Source organism: Papaver somniferum, chromosome 9 (assembly GCF_003573695.1).
Source record: "Papaver somniferum cultivar HN1 chromosome 9, ASM357369v1, whole genome shotgun sequence".
NCBI classification, from domain to species: Eukaryota; Viridiplantae; Streptophyta; class Magnoliopsida; order Ranunculales; family Papaveraceae; genus Papaver; species Papaver somniferum.
In genome coordinates, this window is record NC_039366.1 from 129,274,033 (window position 1) to 129,284,399 (window position 10,367).

Genomic DNA, 10,367 nt, shown 5'->3' on the forward strand with positions numbered 1-10,367 from the left:
AGAAGAACTACTAGGTTTTTCACTAATCAAACGACCTAGAGTATCTCTTTTCCAAGCCCGTTCTCTAATAACCTTGGGCATACACTAGAAAAACAAAAGAAAAATAAAAGTCCTAAAAGGAAGGGAAGTTCTATGCAAACACAAACAAGGCTGACTTCACCACAACAAACCTACTGATTTCTAGCAAACAAAAAGCATGATAGCTCCACTTAGATTGTTTATAGACCATCTTTTAATCCTTCGAAAGGGAATGCGTTACAATTTAATCAAACCCCTCTGGAATCAATCCGAGTCAAAGTAAGTTGAATAGAGGCGAGGGAAGCTGCGTGGAGCTTTGATACCCAAGGCCTCACCGCATTACAAGGCGGCGCAGTCACGCATTCAACTCACAGAAACCATTATGAACTTCGAAGTATGCTTAAAGTAGTAACCAATATTTTTCGAAGGACTTTCCTATTAAGCTCGTTACCCTATAGGTCTCGTTGTAGTCAGTATTTTAAGCTTAGGTTCGCGTTTGGTATCGTTTTCCTAAGGCGGGCAAGAAGAGAACGGTGATGAAATCCGAACCCTTATCTTGTATGGCCAGTCCTTTCCCTTTACTAGGAAATCAAAGCATCCGTTTTCAGTTCCTCGACATATATTCACACGAAGGAAGACAGTAACTCGCTGACAGGGGATTCACGAGTGTTTCGACAAACTTACCTCCCGTTCCATACGGGGGATGAACCGTTGTAGTCGACTCGGGCCACGACTCCTATGTCATGTACGAACCCGAGGGGCCGAGACAATATCGTAATCGTCGTCCTTCTATGCACACAGTTTATATTTAAAATACCCTTCCGTAGGGTTTAAAAAAATAACGTCCCAAAGTTTAAAGTCCAAAGTCCAAAAATAAAGTGCAAAAGAAAAGGAAAGTCTAAAAAAAAAATCTAAAAAATTAAAATGTCTCTCTTTTTTTTCTCTCTCTTTTATAAAATAATAAAAAAAATATCTTCTTTTTCGCTCCTTTCGCTTTTCCTTTTACTCCAAGTCTTTAAGTATTCACCAAAAGCTTTGACAAAATTTTCTTTCGCTCCAAATTCCAAATTCTGTAAGGAAAAGACAAAAACCCAAAAATATAAAGAAGAACAAATAAAATAAACACAAATAAAAACCTAAAAAAGAAAAAAAAATCTAAAAAACTCTAGCCTAAAGACATGCCCGCGTCGGCGGCGCCAAAAATTAATATGATGTTCAATTGAGTTGTAGTAAAAGGTTCGTTGAGGCTTGTGGAAGCAAAAGATTCTAGACTTAATAAAACTTAAAAGTAAAGAAAACTTAGATCAAAATTTGATTTCAAGATATTAGGAATAACCAAGACACTGATTCCACTGTTACACATGAATAAATTATGATAAATAATCCAAAACTCTAATTATCTTTTAAGTCCCTTATTTCTTAATTCACATATAATCAGGCAAATTCTCAAATATTAATTGTATCCCCTAAGCATAGATTATCTAAAAAAAAGTATAGCCTATCTAATTGAATCACAACTAATGAAGAAAATTATGTAAATAATTAAAAACTCTGCAAAGGCAGTGATTGAGTGAATTATAAATTATAAATTAGAGAAAATAAAATAGTTACCAATTATTCATGCCTAAATAGCTTCCTCATTGCCTTGGTTGTGGGAGAATTAGCACATCATCATGTTGGAAACACTCTCAAAAGTTGATTTCATTTATGCTCAAATAATGGTTTACAAATGATGAAAAGGGAGAAATATAATGAAAACCGGGTTTGTAACAGTTGTATGTGTGACAAACAAAAGAACGATACACAGGATGTGTCACTGATACTGTAGCAAATAAGTCTGCCGCTGAAGTGTCACAGTCACTGTAGCATGAATGACAGTGCATGTGGGTCAATGTTCTTCGTGTTCTTCAATGGCAGCAGCAGCAGCAGCAGGTTTCTCTGGTGATTGTATTTCGCCTCTGTGATGTTCCAAATCCTCCCAATTGTCTCCACCCCCCTCCTAAAACTCCTCAGCACTATATATATCCTCTCGTGCACAAAAAATATCCTTCATAACTCCAAATAATTCTCCATTACTCGGCAGTAAAGAGAAAATAATATTCGGATATTTTCTTCCCTGAATTAACAATTCACGCGCTGGCGTGATGCATAAACACTCCAAACATGATAGTACACGCTGTAGGATTGATTCAACACGCTTCAGACACAAATAATCTATCCAAAATAACAAGGAATCCCGTGAATATCTCTCGCCTGAACGTGTTACCCTATTTTCTTCTCGCGGAATATCCAGCCAAACTGGATCGAACTGAAGGCCTTTACCAAGCCTGTTAGGCTATTTCAAGTCATCCCAATGAATATCAGCCATTGAATCTCCTTCTAGCACGCTAAAAAGTCCAACCCTAATTCTGCCTGCGTCTAAATTATTTTCCCGTCAAATTTGAAATTCAAAATGTAGATGATGACCTCCCCCTAACAGAGGCGGGGTGCGAATAGCAGTTAGCCAACTGATGTGTCCCTTAGTAATTGAGGTACCCCTTAACCAAAATGAGAGTCCGCATAGCACATGTCCTCCGGGGTGCTCCGCATAATTTTTCGAGCCGAATTTTCCAATAATATTTATTTTCTGAAAATACCTACAAACACACAAAACACCATAATAAAGACGAAAACGAGTACTACCAATACGAAACATTGAGGACAAATTAGACACATAAATGCGTCTATCACCCGTGGGTTTGAGAGTAGGAAAAAATTAGAAAATGGATGTGGTAGTAGTTTTCACATTGTTCAAGCCTCGTAGTCATAACCAGCTTTAAGTGGGCTGCAAAAGGCATAAGCCTCGGGTAGAGCCCATCAAACTTGGTTCCAAAACAAAACCAGTAGTTATGCGTATGCAATTTTTTGTTTCTCCACCCTTATTGTGGAACCAAGGCCAGAATCATTTGTTTATCCATTTTGCGTTTGAATTAGGCTTGATTCCTTTATTAGATCAATGTTAATGACACTCAAAATAATAACAAAGGTTTTAATCATTGGCAGTAGGACGCAACCTATAAGAGCTACGGCCTACGGGGTGAAATCGGCCAATGCGGGTGCTTCGTTTTCCCTTTAGTGGTTGTCAATTCGCCTTAAAAAAAATCTAACTTCTTCCTCCCTATATAAATTTTCCATATTTTAACAGCCTAGGTAGACCAATAATGAGGGTTTAGATGGTAAGCCCACTTAAATCCCACAGCATTGACCTACTTAGATCGTTGTTCCCCATTTTCAACGTCTGATATGATGTTAGAGTCTTCTTAGACTTGATTAAAAAAGAACTCTTTTAGACTTTATCACTAACTAGGTTCTAAATCCATGTGATTTAAAGCTACTTTAATTAAAAAAAGAATTACTATACAAACAGATTATTTTTCTAAAATGATTCTTTCTTTCTTCCATACCGGTGGGTTCCCATTGCTTTACCTTTTTTTCTTGCTTCTCAAACTTGCAAAAAGAAATTAGTTTGCCATTACACTAGAAAGCTGTTTTAATGGCTTTGGATTCCATCAAGAAAACTACCATTTCTACTGAGCAAGTTATAAGTTATATGGGTAACAAAATAAAGGCCCAACCAGTAACAGTTATATGAAAAAGAACAGTTGAATAGTACTAGTGACTAGTGAGTGAAAATTATGCCTAGTAGTTGTCCTGTCCATTACCTACAATCCAAAAAAAAAGCTAGGGCAAAAATCTGTTTTGGTGTATATATAAAGTTTGAAAAGAAGAAAGAAATTCTTTTTTAGTCTATAGAAGTCATTTTCTTGTCCAAAAAATTTGAAACCATTTTGGTATAGGGGGTATGGTTGTCATGGTCCTCATGGACCAGTTGTTACAGGCCATTGTTAAATTCCCTTTTAACATCTTTGGAGCAATGTATGCTGGCCAACCAATTATAGTTGGCTATGGTTAAAAGAGAGTAATAATGACATAGTTAATGGTGTTGATTCATTTGAGACTGACTCATCTGAAAGAACTAGAGGTTAAAGTTGTAATTTCGAGAAGCTAGTTATGCTTTGAGTTTTCGTGTATACATTATACTTAACGGAATGAAATACTAACGGTTTGATTATCATCCGGAAGAATAAAGAGAATGAACAATTTAGATATACTTTGTTATCTTGTGAAGAAAGAAAATGAACAATTTAGATATACTTTGTTATCCGTTATCCTGTGCATGTTAACAAAACCCATATACTTTTACATGTACATTTACTAGACACCGTAAATGTACCGTGTGTACCATATTTGCTTTCCCGGTAATGTTGTGACAAATCAATGCCAAATGAAAAGAAGTGACCTTCGTTTGAAAAATATAAAGAAGAAACCAAGTCATCATCTTCATCAAAAGCAAAATTTAACTACTCGATCAGCACAATCTGAAATGGTATTGATTCCATGTTTTCTTCTTTCTGTGGGAAGGAAAAAAAAAGTTGTAATTTGATGGTATTGCGCACCACCTTATTTGCAACTCCACCTCGAAAGCTCCCTTTTGTTGCCAAAAAAAAAAAGTACTGTGCATGTTTAAACTTGAGTTCTTGGGAAAACAATTGCCCTTCTTTTAATTCAAATCACATGTATTAGACAAAATTGTAAGATCATTATGGAAACAGATACATGAACCATATTTATTCCCATCCATTAATGGGTATCTTAATCAGATTTTGTACCTTATTATATGTTTCCTAAGTAGTAAGAAACTGATTAACTAATAAACATATTAGTACTTAGTAGTTCTTAATTAAAGAAGTTAGCATAATATCTGACTCAATTATAGGGAAGTTTGACTGGTGGTTATGAGGAGATTACTAGATCTCCATAATCCCACTGACTGAAACATACTAATTAGTAGTGTTGAAATTAGTTGTCGGCTCAAATGGACCCCTCCTGAAACATATTAGTAACTAGAAGCATTGCCGCCGGTTAATTAACAAATTAAAAGAAGAATTAACATATGATAGTTGAGAAACCATTTTGATTTCATGTTTACACAAGAAGAAAAAATACATCAACAATTAATAACAAAAATATTAATTGCCATTTTTCTCTACTTTTTCTGCTTCTTCCATTGATATGACCAGTGATCATTAAGCTGACTAAGGTTTATATGAGGAACAACATGACTGTGTTGCTAGCTCTGGACATTGAAAATCCATAACCAAAAATTAGTTAGTACTATATAATGCATCCCTGTATCGAAGGCTGAGCCATATGCCCTAGAAGATAGATTATTGTTGCAGCTGGTTATGTGCATGTGGACTTCCATGGGGTCTAGAGCAGATCTAAGACGTTATTTTAGGGTCTTGTTAACTAGATAGCTAGCAACGGAATCATACATGAGAGAAATGGTTGAAGTATAACGTTGACCGTCGATCAAAAGAACCATATATAGCGTTAACTTGTAAGTCAACAAAATATTAAAATATAATGTGCTGGATAATTGAGAAAATGATAAGCTAGAATTTTTCAGAAGAAGATCAAAGAAAAACGTCGAATCAGCGGGCTTACTTGGACTAGATAATGATCGACTGACTGTGATGAGCCCATAACGCTGCCGGTGGATGAATAGCGACTAGAGGAGGCTTCCAAAGAGATGGCATGATCCGAAACATATATATGTATCAACAACAAATACATGTTCTTACTTGATCATCATCAAAAGCTTAACTTACCAGAATATATCAATGATGAAAAAGAAGAAGATGAGCATGAAGGTGCAACGGATCAATGCGATCCCTTTGGATGTCTCCTTAAGCCACAGTAGTAGTATGACTCTAACTCTTCATAGATAGTATATATGAACCCTAAAACAACATGAACAAAACATCTCTCTCTCACTCGCTCACTCTAGAGTCTATAGACTACTAGATAGACATATTATGTCAATTGACATAATCTCTACCTAGCCAGGTCTCAACATTTATAGAGATGAGAAAAGAGACTAAAAAACGTTTAGTTTTGAGTTGACATGGTGGTCATGGATATATTTGAATCAATCGGGTATGAATGGGGGATTATATGAGTGATGATCTGATCATGATATATGTGTTTCTTTGCCATATTAATTTATGGAGAGGTCCACTAAGAGACCAGAGAGAGTAAAACGAAACGTAAATACCCCACTCTCTTCTCCCATTCTCTCTTTCAAAATCTAAAACAAACCCAGACAAACAAAAAGTTTTCAATAGTGCTGAATCATCCCCACTATACCATTCTCTTTTTATAAGGTTTTCAACTTCTACTGAACATTTCTTTTTCTTCACTTGATGAGTAAGGTAAGGTAAATATGACGCAGACCAACTCTTCTTTCTCCCCTATGGTCTCTTGGCAACCCATATATATATATATAATTAAAAACGAACTTATTCTTGCTGGCACTGCTCGAGAAAAGTATAGGCGTGTTAGGCCCTGATTCGCACTTGTTCCTAAATGACCTTCTTCATTGTATGCATAACATGATGACTGATAGCCAGCATGTTCATGTACGTCCCTTATTTGAACCAAAGAAATGGAGACTTTTCACTTACAGATGATTTTTCATTTTCCCCTCGGCCGGTGAAAAAGAGAGAGTTCCTTCCCGAGCCCACCTGCAGTGAAATTACAGCTTAGGGTGTGTTGTTTGTATTACAAAACTAGGCGAATCTTTCCACTTATCTTTTCCTTCAAATTCATTTCAAAATTAAATTTCTGGGTTAAGAAGAATACTTGTCTGGGACCATTTTGTGCTATAATTATTCGCACATGTAAATACACTGTATCTAAATGGGTCCTCTAGGGATTTATAGATGACCAAGTGACCAACCATCAAATCATCTTTATCATCACGTTTGTCATTATTATTATGATTAGTATATCACATTATTTCTCTCTTAAACTGCATTTGTATTTACAATACAAGTGATTTTGCATTCCATTGTATTAATTCACACCTGTGTAGCACTTTTTTATTTTTTGTTTTTATAGAAAAACTTAGGCCATGGGTGCCTCAGAGGAGCACAAACTAAAACTGGTGGTAAGTAAGGGATCATTGCTCCTAGTAATAGAGTTTTGACAAGCAGGTTAATCAGTAACATTGATTCCAAAAGGGATAATATTAATTCCACGCTCATTTTCTTTCATTAGTTTCCTTTCGGTTTCTTTCATGGTAACGAAGGCGAAATCTTTCGTGGACTGCATTTTGATAGAGAAATGTGAAATCGAACGGAATTTTCATGAATTCAGCATGAATTTCTACGTTAATGTTGCAGTCTCTTTTACCCAGTGGAAAACTAAGTCTGATCCTCATGTTTTTCCCCATTCTCCGTATATAGTGTCCTCAGTATCTGATAGTTCCAATAAAGTGTCCTGCAAAATCCAGCACCGTATGTACACTGAAATAAGCTAGGGATTTTGGATCTGGTAGTGTGTATTTTAATGACTATGCCAAATGTCTCTTTGATCAACACTATCTGAGTAGTAGTTAGTAACATCAACCTCATTTCCATATAATCTTCATCTTGGATAATAGAGTTACGAATGGTTCTTTAAGTGATGAACTCTATTACGATTACTCAAGTGTTGTTGGATAATGATAGCGTTGTGTCTAGTATTCAGTTGATTGTGGTTAAAGACGAAAGTACATCTAGCTTTTCGGATATACCAGTAAGCAGTTGCATAAATGTTGTTACTGGATTGTATTGTTCCAGAATTAAACCAGTCCATGAAGTTTGTCGTGGAGTCAAACTTTCCATGGCATGGTCCAAGCAGCAAATGCCAACCGCGAGTTGCAGGCGGGGAAATTTCAGAACATATGTATCATTGATTCCTCCCCACTTTTGCATAGCTTGCAAATGGGATCAATGTAATGAAGTATGCTAGAAGTTTTAACATTTGGTGAGGATTCCATGAACACATTTCCACAAGAAAATCTGTATGACTGGAGAAATATCCATACTCTGTAAGGCTTGCCAATTATTGATTTGGACATCATTCTTGTACAGAGTATCCATCTTTTCTATATACATGGATTCATCTATGAGATTTTCAGAATCAGTTAGGTTCCACATGATTTGATCCTCTTCCCCTGGACGAGTGTTAATATCCTGGATAGCCTTGGCAGTAACAGGATTAAACCAACTATTAATCAGATCCATGTTACATTCACCATTGTGAGTTAGGAGGTGTTCCACCATGAGAAGATCTTGGGGATAGTTGGCCGGTGTAGGGGTTTTAGTATGAATAATATGAATCTATATATCCTCTCAAGTTTTGATATTCTTACCATTACCAATTTTCCAAGAGCTATGATCTTGGATATATTGTTGATGCCTTCGAGAGTTCCTTTTTATATCCAGGAATCTCTATCTTTAGGTTTGGTATCCATATTGTGAATGTTTCTGCCAAGTAAGTACTTTGCATCCATGAGATGGTACCAGACTGAAACTTTGTCTTTACCTAACCTCCAGCCTATTTTAGTGATCATAACACTGTTGAAGTATTCTATATTCATGGACCCCAATCCTCTTAGATCTTTTGGTTTACATACGTCAGTCCTTTCTTTTGGATAGTAACCTTTTGGGTTATCTAAGCTTTTACCCTAGAAGAAATCTCTTTGAATCTTGGTTAGGTCTTGACATGTTTATTTTGGAGATTGAAATAGTTCATCTGATAGATACTGGTAACGAATGTGATATATTTAATGAGAACTTGTCTACCAGCAGGGTTAAGAGGAAAATTTTTCTAACTGACAAGTCTGAGTTTAATTTTATCAACTCCGGGTTTGAAAGAGGTAATTTTGCTTCTATGTAGGTACTCATCATTTAGTTGAAAGACTTGAACTCGCATGTTGTTGCTAATGGTGTTACTAAGGGTATGGTCGGTGTTGTTGCTAAAAAATTTACCAGATTTGCTAAAGTTGATTAACTGGCCTGAGGTACCACTGATAATTTTCAGGATATTCATTAGGTTTTGACTTTCGATTTTTTTGGCTTTGCAGAACTCCTTGTGATCACCAACAAAGAACATGTGATTCATGGATGAAGCATTCTTGCAGATTTTGATACCAGTAATGAGACCCATATCTTTTGCTTGGATGAGATTTCTTGAAAAAACTTTCATGCAAAATAAAATAAGGTAAGGGGAAGGAGGATCACTATGTCTTATCCCCTAGAAGGTTTGAGGAAAATATCTGGGGTATCATTTATGAGGACTATAGAGATAGTTGTGGAAATATGTTGAAAGATTTTTCCACACCACTAGTCATTGAAGCCAAATTTCTTTATTATAGCCACTAGAAAGTCTCAATCAACTCTGTCAAAATCTTTGGACATATCAATTTTTATACCCATGTTACCATTTTCCTCTTTCTTTCCTCTTTTGTATCTCATGGAGTGGATGATTTCATGATTCATAACTATATCATCAGAGATTTGTCTGCCAAGGATGCAAGCAATTGGTATAGTGAAATGATCTTGCTGAGATAAGGTTTTATTCTTATGGAAATGAGTTTAGATATGATCTTGTAAGTTGTACTGCAAACACTAATTGATCTGAAGTGACTTGGGGAGGAGGGGTTATCAAAATTAGGTATACGTATAATGGGGGGTCGTGTTCATATCCTACCACTAGAAGAAGAAAAAAACGAACACGACCCCTGAGTACAGGTATACAAAATCTATGTGAAGCAAACCATCCATCTAGTTTCTGGATACACATGGATATAGTCATGATATACCATCAACGAAGATGAACAAGTCTCATAGAAAGTACATCAACAACACTCAACAGGTTTCCAAAAACATGTAGGCGAGTTCATACAAGAGTAGTTGCACATCATTTCATGATCATCATCCGGAAAGGATTATGCTATAATCCAGATAATAACGACTTGTACATCTATGCAGGCTTTCCGGGTTCTAATGAGATCGAAGAGCACATCTACTCGGGTTAGGATGTCATCTATAATTATTTCGGATACTCACTCTGTTGTGGATTGCTGCTGGAAAGTGGGTTCTTGTACATATATTAAAATTTATACTTGTCAAGTTGTTCTTTTCCTTGTTCTGACTTTCTTTATCTCCGTACGGGTACTTGGAGATAGTATACTTTTCAAACGAGACACGAAACTTATGAATTTATTGAATGAAAACTAGTCTGATGATCATGAAATGATGAATACTAAACTTACTGGATTGTTTTTTAATGGATATTTTCCTAACAAGAACCCAACTTCAGATTCAAACTTAAGTTTAGACGTTAATAAAGCAACTCTTCCCCTTGATGACCTTGAAAATATCCCAAACTAACTTTTAATTTAATGGGATCTTTCATCA